Consider the following 16,004-nt stretch of genomic DNA (forward strand, 5'->3'; position numbering starts at 1 on the left):
TTATTTTAAACCTGATCATTTCTACAGATGTGGGACTTCATGATTTGCTAAAAGTGTTATGGTGGTTGAGTTTCCTTTAAATGGGACTTGATTTCAAGATGTTCATGATTTGGTACTAAAATGTTACATAAGTGATCTTTTGAAAATTGGAACAAACTAAATGGATAAAGAATAAAAAAATGTTTCATGCTGAAATATGTTTCCTAGCATGATAAATCAATTTGATAATTATTGTGAGGAAATGTTGAGGCAGCACTTTTAATGAGTGAATATCAAATATTGGGAAGTGGTGAGAATAAAGAGCAGGATGAACCCTGGCTGCACAGCAACGTTGTGCTCAGATCTGACAGCAGGTTGTAACTTCATCTGGGCTGATTGCAGCTCGGTGATTCCTCTCTGACATCACAGTTGGTCACATGTGCAGCAAACTACCTGCAGCTGAACATGAAGTGAAGGATCTGAGCTGAACTGAGCTGCAGAGAAACAACACGCTGCCGTTCACCGTGAAGCTCTGACTGGAAACAGACGGAAGAACAACGTGTGGATCCTGGAATAACGGCAGCTTCACCGTTAAAGGACCGGGAGAGGAAGAAGTTTCCAAGGAATCGTTCAGAACAGTTTCACCAACGTGTGATTCAGGTGTTCTGGTGGAGACAGAGACAGACGTGTACAGACTCAACTATCTGTCCAACAGAGACAGTTTCTCTGACAGGAGGAGACTCTGGAGACTGAACTCAACACAGAGACACTGAAGAACCAGAACCAGAACCAGAACCAGAACCAGACCAGAACCAGAACCCAGGATAGAGAGGTCCAGTGAATGTGGTGTTGACGGTGTGGAGGTGGATCAGTCTGTCAGAGGAGACGCTGTAGAAGGACAGAGTTCCAGCAGGAACGTCCACGTACACCGCTGCTCTGTCAGAGACCGAGGAAGGCGAGGAGAGAGGTGTTCCTCTCTTATTGTGAAGGAGCCGGTACCGGTGACCGTCACCAGAACAGGACAGACTCCAGGAATGATGGTTCCCTCCAAACACACAGTCATCAGAGTCTCCTCTCCTGCTGATTCTCCTGTAACTCACTGATACACCAACTCCTCCTCTCCACTGGACCTCCCAGTAACAGCGACCCGTCAGAACTTCTCTACACAGCAGCTGATCCCAGGAATCAAACCTGTCTGGATGATCAGGATACGACTGATCCTCCTCCACAACCATCATCTTCCTGTTGTCGTCAGACAGTTTGATGTCGTTGTTGACTGTGTTTGTGTCGACGGTGAGTTGACAGGAATCTGATGGAGAGAACAAACAAGCAGCTGCAGTTATTATTGATCAGTTATTGATCACTGATGGACTCATGGACGAGTGAAGATGGTTGAATAAAAACACACTTACACTTCCTCAGACCTGGTGTCAGCCATCGTTGTCCAGCAGGCTCCACCCTGGAAGGAGGAGGAGGATCAGACCAGCTCAGTCTCTCTCAGGGGTGGGATGGTATTTAGAGGACCAGGGTCCTCTATATAACATCCCACCCCTGACAGGAGGACGGGGGTCAGGTCCAGCTCTCTCTCAGAAAGAAAGAAGTCGAAATGTGGAGAAAAAAAGTCAAAATTTGGAAAAAAAGACAAAATGTGGAGAAAAAAGTCAAAATTTGCAGAAAAAAGTCGAAATGTGAAGAAAAAGCTCGAAATGTGGAGGAAAAAAGTCAAAATTTGGAGAAAAAAGTCAAAATTTGGAGAAAAAAGACGAAATGTGGAGGAAAAAAGTCAAAATTTGGAGAAAAAAGTCAAAATTTGGAGAAAAAAGACGAAATGTGGAGGAAAAAAGTCAAAATTAGGAGAAAAAAGACAAAATGTGGAGAGAAAAAAGTCAAAATTTGGAGAAAAAAGTCGAAATGTGCAGAAAAAGCTCGAAATGTGGAGGAAAAAAGTCAAAATTTGGAGAAAAAAGACAAAATGTGCAGAAAAAAGTTGAAATGTGGAGAAAAAAGAGGTAATGACCGACACAATTTACCCTTGTCATTTATTTATTTAAAACGTTTTTTATTTACACAGTTTCAACACAATTTGAGACGGAAAATACATGTGAAATGTCACGCAGCTCCATCCGGTATTTAGAGCACCAGAACCTGCAGAAAACCAGCGGAGATTTACGCAGCTCCATCCGGGATTTAGAGCAAGTGAACCTGCAGAAACCCAGCGGAGATTTACGCAGCTCCATCCGGGATTTAGAGCAGCAGAACCTGCAGAAACCCAGCGTAGATTTACGCAGCTCCATCCGGGATTTAGAGCACCAGAACCTGCAGAAACCCAGCGATTTACGCAGCTCCATCCGGGATTTAGAGCACCAGAACCTGCAGAAACCCAGCGGAGATTTACGCAGCTCCATCCGGGATTTAGACCGGGTGAACCTGCAGAAACCCACCGTGGATTTACGCAGCTCCATCCGGGATTTAGAGCAGCAGAACCTGCAGAAACCCAGCGGAGATTTACGCAGCTCCATCCGGGATTTAGACCGGGTGAACCTGCAGAAACCCACCGTGGATTTACGCAGCTCCATCCGGGATTTAGAGCAGCAGAACCTGCAGAAACCCAGCGTGGATTTACGCAGCTCCATCCGGGATTTAGAGCACCAGAACCTGCAGAAACCCAGCCGAGCATCCCGCAGCTCCTTCCGGGTTCCGCCCCCCCCGATCCCCGAGTTCCCGTCCCGCTGCAGCCTCCCGTCGTCCCGAGGAAAAAGTCAGCACTGCCAGCCACGTAGCCCCGCACCAGCCCCGCACCAGCCCCGCACCAGCCCCGCACCAGCCCCGCACCAGCCCCGCACCAGCCCCGCGGGTCCCCGCGGCTCCGGCCCCCGAGACAGAACCTCCATCCCGGCTCACCGGGAGCCGGCCAAACACCTCGCTCTCCGTGCGTGCCTTGGGAGCCCACGCTTAAGCCCCCCCACCATCCACGACTGAGCTTCCTTAAAGCCAGCTGCGCCCCAAAAGACCCCGCGGTCCTGGTACCATGGAGGATTTTTGGCCCGCACAGTGGAGCCCTCTGGTAGCCGAAGACAGTACTGCACCGGATTTTCTGGGCCGCGATTTGGCTCCATCTGGTGGACGAAAAAAAGTACTACAAGTAATGAGATAAAAAAAATCTCATTTATGATCACACTTAAACCTTTGGTCTCAGAGAAAAGTGATGAACTAGTTTCACCGAGCTGAACTTAGATCATCAATCACATTTGATTCATATAGCACCTTTCATCCGGGTACATGAAATACAAGGTGCTTTGACACTTTGATTGAAAAACAAGCGAGACCAAAAAATACAAACTGGGAGACCAATGCACTCTGACATACAATATAGAATGTAGCAAATGTATAAAAAGATAAAAGTTCAAGGATTAAGGCTACACAACGCCGGGTGAGGGGTGTCATCTCAGTAAATCCCTCTATACCTGGTGATGGGGCCACAACGCCGGGTGAGGGGTGTCATCTCAGCTAATCCCTCTCTATATCTGGTGATGGGGCCACAACGCCGGGTGAGGGGTGTCATCTCAGTAAACCCCTCTCTATAGCTGGTGATGGGGCCACAACGCCAGGTGAGGGGTGTCATCTCAGTAAATCCCTCTCTATACCTGGTGATGGGGCCACAACGCCGGGTGAGGGGTGTCATCTCAGTAAATCCCTCTCTATACCTGGTGATGGGGCCACAACGCCAGGTGAGGGGTGTCATCTCAGTTAATCCCTCTCTACCTCCATCCAGTCTCCTCTACCACAGCGGGGGCTGCAGGGTAACAGCCTGTGGGAGGGCGTACCCTTCAGAATCTTCCATCAGTCTTGGTTGTAGCATTCGTCTGCGTGGACGTACATCTTCACTTGGGGGAACATAAGACATTATCACTTGGTAATGACCTTATCCGGCTCCAAGGACCGTATGTTTTGGAGGCTAAATGATTAACACTTGTACACTGACTTTCTCTGTATTTTAATCGTGAAGCGCGTGTCAAGACTTAAATGAAGAGGCAGGAAGCTGTCAGTTTCCTTTACAGTGCTTTAATCCAGTCTAGAGAGTGAACTTAGAGATGTGGTGGGTGTGTGTGGTTCTGGAACAAACCAAAGAATAATATAAATCCATAAACAGCCATAAACGTATGTTTCACCATAGCACACAATCCAAATAATAATGTTATTAGCATGAACATCATATACAGAGATAATATGCATACTATCACATTTAAGTGACAACAAAGAAAACCGTCAGTGACATTCAGATAACATAACTAGGAGGAAGATGTTCCTCTTGTATTGTGAAGGAGCCGGTACCGACCGTCACCAGAACAGTCCAGACTCCAGGAATGATGGTTCCCTCCAAACCAGCAGTCGCCAACACGTGTCATCTTCCTGTTGTCGTCAGACAGTTTGTTGTGCGTGTGAATGAAATAAAAACACACAGTTCCACCTCCTCCTCCTGCTCAGAGCTGGTGTGGTCCGTGGTGGTGGTGGTGGTGGTGGGTGGTCCAGCAGCAGCAGCAGGCTCCACCCTGACAGGAGGAGGACGGGGGTCAGACCGGGGGTCAGACCGGCTCAGTCTCTGTCAGGGGGGGGGGGGGGGGGGGAAGATGTTCCTCTTTTATTGTGAAGGAGCCGGTACCGACCGTCACCAAAACAGTCAGTGACATTCAGATAACATAACTAATGACTTTTGAACGATTAGCGAAGTAAATAACACTGCTGCAAATACTCACCAGCGGAATTATAAAATATAACAACAAAGAAGTGCTTCCAATAAACAACAACATAACTCACGTTTCTCTGGACGCACACTGAACCACAAACATCAGATTCATGACACAAAGTAATATAACAGCTTCATCCACATCATCAGCTTCTCATCGTTGTCTCTCTTCTTCTACCACGATAAGCAGCACTCAGCGGGATGGAGAGCAGCAGCCCCCCCTGGTGGCTGGATGTTCTTAAATCAACCACTCTGTCAGGAAAACCTTCAGACCAGTGCTACATATTTGATTATTAGTACAAATGTGGGGATTTGGAAGTTCTGATTATTTTAAACCTGATCATTTCTACAGATGTGGGACTTCATGATTTGCTAAAAGTGTTATGGTGGTTGAGTTTCCTTTAAATGGGACTTGATTTCAAGATGTTCATGATTTGGTACTAAAATGTTACATAAGTGATCTTTTGAAAATTGGAACAAACTAAATGGATAAAGAATAAAAAAATGTTTCATGCTGAAATATGTTTCCTAGCATGATAAATCAATTTGATAATTATTGTGAGGAAATGTTGAGGCAGCACTTTTAATGAGTGAATATCAAATATTGGGAAGTGGTGAGAATAAAGAGCAGGATGAACCCTGGCTGCACAGCAACGTTGTGCTCAGATCTGACAGCAGGTTGTAACTTCATCTGGGCTGATTGCAGCTCGGTGATTCCTCTCTGACATCACAGTTGGTCACATGTGCAGCAAACTACCTGCAGCTGAACATGAAGTGAAGGATCTGAGCTGAACTGAGCTGCAGAGAAACAACACGCTGCCGTTCACCGTGAAGCTCTGACTGGAAACAGACGGAAGAACAACGTGTGGATCCTGGAATAACGGCAGCTTCACCGTTAAAGGACCGGGAGAGGAAGAAGTTTCCAAGGAATCGTTCAGAACAGTTTCACCAACGTGTGATTCAGGTGTTCTGGTGGAGACAGAGACAGACGTGTACAGACTCAACTATCTGTCCAACAGAGACAGTTTCTCTGACAGGAGGAGACTCTGGAGACTGAACTCAACACAGAGACACTGAAGAACCAGAACCAGAACCAGAACCAGAACCAGACCAGAACCAGAACCCAGGATAGAGAGGTCCAGTGAATGTGGTGTTGACGGTGTGGAGGTGGATCAGTCTGTCAGAGGAGACGCTGTAGAAGGACAGAGTTCCAGCAGGAACGTCCACGTACACCGCTGCTCTGTCAGAGACTGAGGAAGGCGAGGAGAGAGGTGTTCCTCTCTTATTGTGAAGGAGCCGGTACCGGTGACCGTCACCAGAACAGGACAGACTCCAGGAATGATGGTTCCCTCCAAACACACAGTCATCAGAGTCTCCTCTCCTGCTGATTCTCCTGTAACTCACTGATACACCAACTCCTCCTCTCCACTGGACCTCCCAGTAACAGCGACCCGTCAGAACTTCTCTACACAGCAGCTGATCCCAGGAATCAAACCTGTCTGGATGATCAGGATACGACTGATCCTCCTCCACAACCATCATCTTCCTGTTGTCGTCAGACAGTTTGATGTCGTTGTTGACTGTGTTTGTGTCGACGGTGAGTTGACAGGAATCTGATGGAGAGAACAAACAAGCAGCTGCAGTTATTATTGATCAGTTATTGATCACTGATGGACTCATGGACGAGTGAAGATGGTTGAATAAAAACACACTTACACTTCCTCAGACCTGGTGTCAGCCATCGTTGTCCAGCAGGCTCCACCCTGGAAGGAGGAGGAGGATCAGACCAGCTCAGTCTCTCTCAGGGGTGGGATGGTATTTAGAGGACCAGGGTCCTCTATATAACATCCCACCCCTGACAGGAGGACGGGGGTCAGGTCCAGCTCTCTCTCAGAAAGAAAGAAGTCGAAATGTGGAGAAAAAAAGTCAAAATTTGGAAAAAAAGACAAAATGTGGAGAAAAAAGTCAAAATTTGCAGAAAAAAGTCGAAATGTGAAGAAAAAGCTCGAAATGTGGAGGAAAAAAGTCAAAATTTGGAGAAAAAAGTCAAAATTTGGAGAAAAAAGACGAAATGTGGAGGAAAAAAGTCAAAATTTGGAGAAAAAAGTCAAAATTTGGAGAAAAAAGACGAAATGTGGAGGAAAAAAGTCAAAATTAGGAGAAAAAAGACAAAATGTGGAGAGAAAAAAGTCAAAATTTGGAGAAAAAAGTCGAAATGTGCAGAAAAAGCTCGAAATGTGGAGGAAAAAAGTCAAAATTTGGAGAAAAAAGACAAAATGTGCAGAAAAAAGTTGAAATGTGGAGAAAAAAGAGGTAATGACCGACACAATTTACCCTTGTCATTTATTTATTTAAAACGTTTTTTATTTACACAGTTTCAACACAATTTGAGACGGAAAATACATGTGAAATGTCACGCAGCTCCATCCGGTATTTAGAGCACCAGAACCTGCAGAAAACCAGCGGAGATTTACGCAGCTCCATCCGGGATTTAGAGCAAGTGAACCTGCAGAAACCCAGCGGAGATTTACGCAGCTCCATCCGGGATTTAGAGCAGCAGAACCTGCAGAAACCCAGCGTAGATTTACGCAGCTCCATCCGGGATTTAGAGCACCAGAACCTGCAGAAACCCAGCGATTTACGCAGCTCCATCCGGGATTTAGAGCACCAGAACCTGCAGAAACCCAGCGGAGATTTACGCAGCTCCATCCGGGATTTAGACCGGGTGAACCTGCAGAAACCCACCGTGGATTTACGCAGCTCCATCCGGGATTTAGAGCAGCAGAACCTGCAGAAACCCAGCGGAGATTTACGCAGCTCCATCCGGGATTTAGACCGGGTGAACCTGCAGAAACCCACCGTGGATTTACGCAGCTCCATCCGGGATTTAGAGCAGCAGAACCTGCAGAAACCCAGCGTGGATTTACGCAGCTCCATCCGGGATTTAGAGCACCAGAACCTGCAGAAACCCAGCCGAGCATCCCGCAGCTCCTTCCGGGTTCCGCCCCCCCCGATCCCCGAGTTCCCGTCCCGCTGCAGCCTCCCGTCGTCCCGAGGAAAAAGTCAGCACTGCCAGCCACGTAGCCCCGCACCAGCCCCGCACCAGCCCCGCACCAGCCCCGCACCAGCCCCGCACCAGCCCCGCACCAGCCCCGCGGGTCCCCGCGGCTCCGGCCCCCGAGACAGAACCTCCATCCCGGCTCACCGGGAGCCGGCCAAACACCTCGCTCTCCGTGCGTGCCTTGGGAGCCCACGCTTAAGCCCCCCCACCATCCACGACTGAGCTTCCTTAAAGCCAGCTGCGCCCCAAAAGACCCCGCGGTCCTGGTACCATGGAGGATTTTTGGCCCGCACAGTGGAGCCCTCTGGTAGCCGAAGACAGTACTGCACCGGATTTTCTGGGCCGCGATTTGGCTCCATCTGGTGGACGAAAAAAAGTACTACAAGTAATGAGATAAAAAAAATCTCATTTATGATCACACTTAAACCTTTGGTCTCAGAGAAAAGTGATGAACTAGTTTCACCGAGCTGAACTTAGATCATCAATCACATTTGATTCATATAGCACCTTTCATCCGGGTACATGAAATACAAGGTGCTTTGACACTTTGATTGAAAAACAAGCGAGACCAAAAAATACAAACTGGGAGACCAATGCACTCTGACATACAATATAGAATGTAGCAAATGTATAAAAAGATAAAAGTTCAAGGATTAAGGCTACACAACGCCGGGTGAGGGGTGTCATCTCAGTAAATCCCTCTATACCTGGTGATGGGGCCACAACGCCGGGTGAGGGGTGTCATCTCAGCTAATCCCTCTCTATATCTGGTGATGGGGCCACAACGCCGGGTGAGGGGTGTCATCTCAGTAAACCCCTCTCTATAGCTGGTGATGGGGCCACAACGCCAGGTGAGGGGTGTCATCTCAGTAAATCCCTCTCTATACCTGGTGATGGGGCCACAACGCCGGGTGAGGGGTGTCATCTCAGTAAATCCCTCTCTATACCTGGTGATGGGGCCACAACGCCAGGTGAGGGGTGTCATCTCAGTTAATCCCTCTCTACCTCCATCCAGTCTCCTCTACCACAGCGGGGGCTGCAGGGTAACAGCCTGTGGGAGGGCGTACCCTTCAGAATCTTCCATCAGTCTTGGTTGTAGCATTCGTCTGCGTGGACGTACATCTTCACTTGGGGGAACATAAGACATTATCACTTGGTAATGACCTTATCCGGCTCCAAGGACCGTATGTTTTGGAGGCTAAATGATTAACACTTGTACACTGACTTTCTCTGTATTTTAATCGTGAAGCGCGTGTCAAGACTTAAATGAAGAGGCAGGAAGCTGTCAGTTTCCTTTACAGTGCTTTAATCCAGTCTAGAGAGTGAACTTAGAGATGTGGTGGGTGTGTGTGGTTCTGGAACAAACCAAAGAATAATATAAATCCATAAACAGCCATAAACGTATGTTTCACCATAGCACACAATCCAAATAATAATGTTATTAGCATGAACATCATATACAGAGATAATATGCATACTATCACATTTAAGTGACAACAAAGAAAACCGTCAGTGACATTCAGATAACATAACTAGGAGGAAGATGTTCCTCTTGTATTGTGAAGGAGCCGGTACCGACCGTCACCAGAACAGTCCAGACTCCAGGAATGATGGTTCCCTCCAAACCAGCAGTCGCCAACACGTGTCATCTTCCTGTTGTCGTCAGACAGTTTGTTGTGCGTGTGAATGAAATAAAAACACACAGTTCCACCTCCTCCTCCTGCTCAGAGCTGGTGTGGTCCGTGGTGGTGGTGGTGGTGGTGGGTGGTCCAGCAGCAGCAGCAGGCTCCACCCTGACAGGAGGAGGACGGGGGTCAGACCGGGGGTCAGACCGGCTCAGTCTCTGTCAGGGGGGGGGGGGGGGGGAAGATGTTCCTCTTTTATTGTGAAGGAGCCGGTACCGACCGTCACCAAAACAGTCAGTGACATTCAGATAACATAACTAATGACTTTTGAACGATTAGCGAAGTAAATAACACTGCTGCAAATACTCACCAGCGGAATTATAAAATATAACAACAAAGAAGTGCTTCCAATAAACAACAACATAACTCACGTTTCTCTGGACGCACACTGAACCACAAACATCAGATTCATGACACAAAGTAATATAACAGCTTCATCCACATCATCAGCTTCTCATCGTTGTCTCTCTTCTTCTACCACGATAAGCAGCACTCAGCGGGATGGAGAGCAGCAGCCCCCCCTGGTGGCTGGATGTTCTTAAATCAACCGCTCTGTCAGGAAAACCTTCAGACCAGTGCTACATATTTGATTATTAGTACAAATGTGGGGATTTGGAAGTTCTGATTATTTTAAACCTGATCATTTCTACAGATGTGGGACTTCATGATTTGCTAAAAGTGTTATGGTGGTTGAGTTTCCTTTAAATGGGACTTGATTTCAAGATGTTCATGATTTGGTACTAAAATGTTACATAAGTGATCTTTTGAAAATTGGAACAAACTAAATGGATAAAGAATAAAAAAATGTTTCATGCTGAAATATGTTTCCTAGCATGATAAATCAATTTGATAATTATTGTGAGGAAATGTTGAGGCAGCACTTTTAATGAGTGAATATCAAATATTGGGAAGTGGTGAGAATAAAGAGCAGGATGAACCCTGGCTGCACAGCAACGTTGTGCTCAGATCTGACAGCAGGTTGTAACTTCATCTGGGCTGATTGCAGCTCGGTGATTCCTCTCTGACATCACAGTTGGTCACATGTGCAGCAAACTACCTGCAGCTGAACATGAAGTGAAGGATCTGAGCTGAACTGAGCTGCAGAGAAACAACACGCTGCCGTTCACCGTGAAGCTCTGACTGGAAACAGACGGAAGAACAACGTGTGGATCCTGGAATAACGGCAGCTTCACCGTTAAAGGACCGGGAGAGGAAGAAGTTTCCAAGGAATCGTTCAGAACAGTTTCACCAACGTGTGATTCAGGTGTTCTGGTGGAAACAGAGACAGACGTGTACAGACTCAACTATCTGTCCAACAGAGACAGTTTCTCTGACAGGAGGAGACTCTGGAGACTGAACTCAACACAGAGACACTGAAGAACCAGAACCAGAACCAGAACCAGAACCAGACCAGAACCAGAACCCAGGATAGAGAGGTCCAGTGAATGTGGTGTTGACGGTGTGGAGGTGGATCAGTCTGTCAGAGGAGACGCTGTAGAAGGACAGAGTTCCAGCAGGAACGTCCACGTACACCGCTGCTCTGTCAGAGACTGAGGAAGGCGAGGAGAGAGGTGTTCCTCTCTTATTGTGAAGGAGCCGGTACCGGTGACCGTCACCAGAACAGGACAGACTCCAGGAATGATGGTTCCCTCCAAACACACAGTCATCAGAGTCTCCTCTCCTGCTGATTCTCCTGTAACTCACTGATACACCAACTCCTCCTCTCCACTGGACCTCCCAGTAACAGCGACCCGTCAGAACTTCTCTACACAGCAGCTGATCCCAGGAATCAAACCTGTCTGGATGATCAGGATACGACTGATCCTCCTCCACAACCATCATCTTCCTGTTGTCGTCAGACAGTTTGATGTCGTTGTTGACTGTGTTTGTGTCGACGGTGAGTTGACAGGAATCTGATGGAGAGAACAAACAAGCAGCTGCAGTTATTATTGATCAGTTATTGATCACTGATGGACTCATGGACGAGTGAAGATGGTTGAATAAAAACACACTTACACTTCCTCAGACCTGGTGTCAGCCATCGTTGTCCAGCAGGCTCCACCCTGGAAGGAGGAGGAGGATCAGACCAGCTCAGTCTCTCTCAGGGGTGGGATGGTATTTAGAGGACCAGGGTCCTCTATATAACATCCCACCCCTGACAGGAGGACGGGGGTCAGGTCCAGCTCTCTCTCAGAAAGAAAGAAGTCGAAATGTGGAGAAAAAAAGTCAAAATTTGGAAAAAAAGACAAAATGTGGAGAAAAAAGTCAAAATTTGCAGAAAAAAGTCGAAATGTGAAGAAAAAGCTCGAAATGTGGAGGAAAAAAGTCAAAATTTGGAGAAAAAAGTCAAAATTTGGAGAAAAAAGACGAAATGTGGAGGAAAAAAGTCAAAATTTGGAGAAAAAAGTCAAAATTTGGAGAAAAAAGACGAAATGTGGAGGAAAAAAGTCAAAATTAGGAGAAAAAAGACAAAATGTGGAGAGAAAAAAGTCAAAATTTGGAGAAAAAAGTCGAAATGTGCAGAAAAAGCTCGAAATGTGGAGGAAAAAAGTCAAAATTTGGAGAAAAAAGACAAAATGTGCAGAAAAAAGTTGAAATGTGGAGAAAAAAGAGGTAATGACCGACACAATTTACCCTTGTCATTTATTTATTTAAAACGTTTTTTATTTACACAGTTTCAACACAATTTGAGACGGAAAATACATGTGAAATGTCACGCAGCTCCATCCGGTATTTAGAGCACCAGAACCTGCAGAAAACCAGCGGAGATTTACGCAGCTCCATCCGGGATTTAGAGCAAGTGAACCTGCAGAAACCCAGCGGAGATTTACGCAGCTCCATCCGGGATTTAGAGCAGCAGAACCTGCAGAAACCCAGCGTAGATTTACGCAGCTCCATCCGGGATTTAGAGCACCAGAACCTGCAGAAACCCAGCGATTTACGCAGCTCCATCCGGGATTTAGAGCACCAGAACCTGCAGAAACCCAGCGGAGATTTACGCAGCTCCATCCGGGATTTAGACCGGGTGAACCTGCAGAAACCCACCGTGGATTTACGCAGCTCCATCCGGGATTTAGAGCAGCAGAACCTGCAGAAACCCAGCGGAGATTTACGCAGCTCCATCCGGGATTTAGACCGGGTGAACCTGCAGAAACCCACCGTGGATTTACGCAGCTCCATCCGGGATTTAGAGCAGCAGAACCTGCAGAAACCCAGCGTGGATTTACGCAGCTCCATCCGGGATTTAGAGCACCAGAACCTGCAGAAACCCAGCCGAGCATCCCGCAGCTCCTTCCGGGTTCCGCCCCCCCCGATCCCCGAGTTCCCGTCCCGCTGCAGCCTCCCGTCGTCCCGAGGAAAAAGTCAGCACTGCCAGCCACGTAGCCCCGCACCAGCCCCGCACCAGCCCCGCACCAGCCCCGCACCAGCCCCGCACCAGCCCCGCACCAGCCCCGCGGGTCCCCGCGGCTCCGGCCCCCGAGACAGAACCTCCATCCCGGCTCACCGGGAGCCGGCCAAACACCTCGCTCTCCGTGCGTGCCTTGGGAGCCCACGCTTAAGCCCCCCCACCATCCACGACTGAGCTTCCTTAAAGCCAGCTGCGCCCCAAAAGACCCCGCGGTCCTGGTACCATGGAGGATTTTTGGCCCGCACAGTGGAGCCCTCTGGTAGCCGAAGACAGTACTGCACCGGATTTTCTGGGCCGCGATTTGGCTCCATCTGGTGGACGAAAAAAAGTACTACAAGTAATGAGATAAAAAAAATCTCATTTATGATCACACTTAAACCTTTGGTCTCAGAGAAAAGTGATGAACTAGTTTCACCGAGCTGAACTTAGATCATCAATCACATTTGATTCATATAGCACCTTTCATCCGGGTACATGAAATACAAGGTGCTTTGACACTTTGATTGAAAAACAAGCGAGACCAAAAAATACAAACTGGGAGACCAATGCACTCTGACATACAATATAGAATGTAGCAAATGTATAAAAAGATAAAAGTTCAAGGATTAAGGCTACACAACGCCGGGTGAGGGGTGTCATCTCAGTAAATCCCTCTATACCTGGTGATGGGGCCACAACGCCGGGTGAGGGGTGTCATCTCAGCTAATCCCTCTCTATATCTGGTGATGGGGCCACAACGCCGGGTGAGGGGTGTCATCTCAGTAAACCCCTCTCTATAGCTGGTGATGGGGCCACAACGCCAGGTGAGGGGTGTCATCTCAGCTAATCCCTCTGTACACCTGGTGATGGGGCCACAACGCCGGGTGAGGGGTGTCATCTCAGTAAATCCCTCTCTATACCTGGTGATGGGGCCACAACGCCAGGTGAGGGGTGTCATCTCAGTTAATCCCTCTCTACCTCCATCCCAGTCTCCTCTACCACAGCGGGGGCTGCAGGGTAACAGCCTGTGGGAGGGCGTACCCTTCAGAATCTTCCATCAGTCTTGGTTGTAGCATTCGTCTGCGTGGACGTACATCTTCACTTGGGGGAACATAAGACATTATCACTTGGTAATGACCTTATCCGGCTCCAAGGACCGTATGTTTTGGAGGCTAAATGATTAACACTTGTACACTGACTTTCTCTGTATTTTAATCGTGAAGCGCGTGTCAAGACTTAAATGAAGAGGCAGGAAGCTGTCAGTTTCCTTTACAGTGCTTTAATCCAGTCTAGAGAGTGAACTTAGAGATGTGGTGGGTGTGTGTGGTTCTGGAACAAACCAAAGAATAATATAAATCCATAAACAGCCATAAACGTATGTTTCACCATAGCACACAATCCAAATAATAATGTTATTAGCATGAACATCATATACAGAGATAATATGCATACTATCACATTTAAGTGACAACAAAGAAAACCGTCAGTGACATTCAGATAACATAACTAGGAGGAAGATGTTCCTCTTGTATTGTGAAGGAGCCGGTACCGACCGTCACCAGAACAGTCCAGACTCCAGGAATGATGGTTCCCTCCAAACCAGCAGTCGCCAACACGTGTCATCTTCCTGTTGTCGTCAGACAGTTTGTTGTGCGTGTGAATGAAATAAAAACACACAGTTCCACCTCCTCCTCCTGCTCAGAGCTGGTGTGGTCCGTGGTGGTGGTGGTGGTGGTGGGTGGTCCAGCAGCAGCAGCAGGCTCCACCCTGACAGGAGGAGGACGGGGGTCAGACCGGGGGTCAGACCGGCTCAGTCTCTGTCAGGGGGGGGGGGGGGGGTGGGGGGGGGAAGATGTTCCTCTTTTATTGTGAAGGAGCCGGTACCGGCCGTCACCAAAACAGTCAGTGACATTCAGATAACATAACTAATGACTTTTGAACGATTAGCGAAGTAAATAACACTGCTGGAAATACTCACCAGCGGAATTATAAAATAGAACAACAAAGGAGTGCTTCCTATAAACAACAACATAACTCACGTTTCTCTGGACGCACACTGAACCACAAACATCAGATTCATGACACAAAGTAATATAACAGCTTCATCCACATCATCAGCTTCTCATCGTTGTCTCTCTTCTTCTACCACGATAAGCAGCACTCAGCGGGATGGAGAGCAGCAGCCCCCCCTGGTGGCTGGATGTTCTTAAATCAACCGCTCTGTCAGGAAAACCTTCAGACCAGTGTTACATATTTGATTATTAGTACAAATGTGGGGATTTGGAAGTTCTGATTATTTTAAACCTGATCATTTCTACAGATGTGGGACTTCATGATTTGCTAAAAGTGTTATGGTGGTTGAGTTTCCTTTAAATGGGACTTGATTTCAAGATGTTCATGATTTGGTACTAAAATGTTACATAAGTGATCTTTTGAAAATTGGAACAAACTAAATGGATAAAGAATAAAAAAATGTTTCATGCTGAAATATGTTTCCTAGCATGATAAATCAATTTGATAATTATTGTGAGGAAATGTTGAGGCAGCACTTTTAATGAGTGAATATCAAATATTGGGAAGTGGTGAGAATAAAGAGCAGGATGAACCCTGGCTGCACAGCAACGTTGTGCTCAGATCTGACAGCAGGTTGTAACTTCATCTGGGCTGATTGCAGCTCGGTGATTCCTCTCTGACATCACAGTTGGTCACATGTGCAGCAAACTACCTGCAGCTGAACATGAAGTGAAGGATCTGAGCTGAACTGAGCTGCAGAGAAACAACACGCTGCCGTTCACCGTGAAGCTCTGACTGGAAACAGACGGAAGAACAACGTGTGGATCCTGGAATAACGGCAGCTTCACCGTTAAAGGACCGGAGGAGGAAGAAGTTTCCAAGGAATCATTCAGAACAGTTTCACCAACGTGTGATTCAGGTGTTCTGGTGGAGACAGAGACAGACGTGTACAGACTCAACTATCTGTCCAACAGAGACAGTTTCTCTGACAGGAGGAGACTCTGGAGACTGAACTCAACACAGAGACACTGAAGAACCAGGATCAGACCAGAACCTGAACCCGGGATAGAGAGGTCCAGTGAATGTGGTGTTGAAGGTGTGGATGTGGATCAGTCTGTCAGAGGAGACGCTGTA

At 47.4% G+C, this 16,004-nt stretch overlaps 3 long non-coding RNA genes across 3 annotated transcripts; all 3 read right to left on the reverse strand.

The window, feature by feature from the left end:
• Positions 1-3,957: 3,957 nt before the first annotated feature.
• LOC133439848 (uncharacterized) lies at positions 3,958-5,974 on the reverse strand. The gene is made up of 2 exons (XR_009782221.1): positions 4,795-5,974; positions 3,958-4,579 (listed from the first exon to the last, which is right to left on the reverse strand). It is a non-coding gene; the product is annotated as an uncharacterized LOC133439848 (long non-coding RNA).
• A 3,031-nt stretch (positions 5,975-9,005) lies between these two features.
• LOC133439851 (uncharacterized) lies at positions 9,006-10,011 on the reverse strand. The gene is made up of 2 exons (XR_009782224.1): positions 9,841-10,011; positions 9,006-9,627 (listed from the first exon to the last, which is right to left on the reverse strand). It is a non-coding gene; the product is annotated as an uncharacterized LOC133439851 (long non-coding RNA).
• A 4,041-nt stretch (positions 10,012-14,052) lies between these two features.
• Positions 14,053-15,067, reverse strand: LOC133439852 (uncharacterized). The gene is made up of 2 exons (XR_009782225.1): positions 14,897-15,067; positions 14,053-14,674 (listed from the first exon to the last, which is right to left on the reverse strand). It is a non-coding gene; the product is annotated as an uncharacterized LOC133439852 (long non-coding RNA).
• Between the last annotated feature and the right edge of the window lie 937 nt (positions 15,068-16,004).

The sequence above is a fragment of the Cololabis saira genome, unplaced genomic scaffold (genome assembly GCF_033807715.1).
Source record: "Cololabis saira isolate AMF1-May2022 unplaced genomic scaffold, fColSai1.1 scf248, whole genome shotgun sequence".
Classification (NCBI taxonomy): Eukaryota; Metazoa; Chordata; class Actinopteri; order Beloniformes; family Belonidae; genus Cololabis; species Cololabis saira.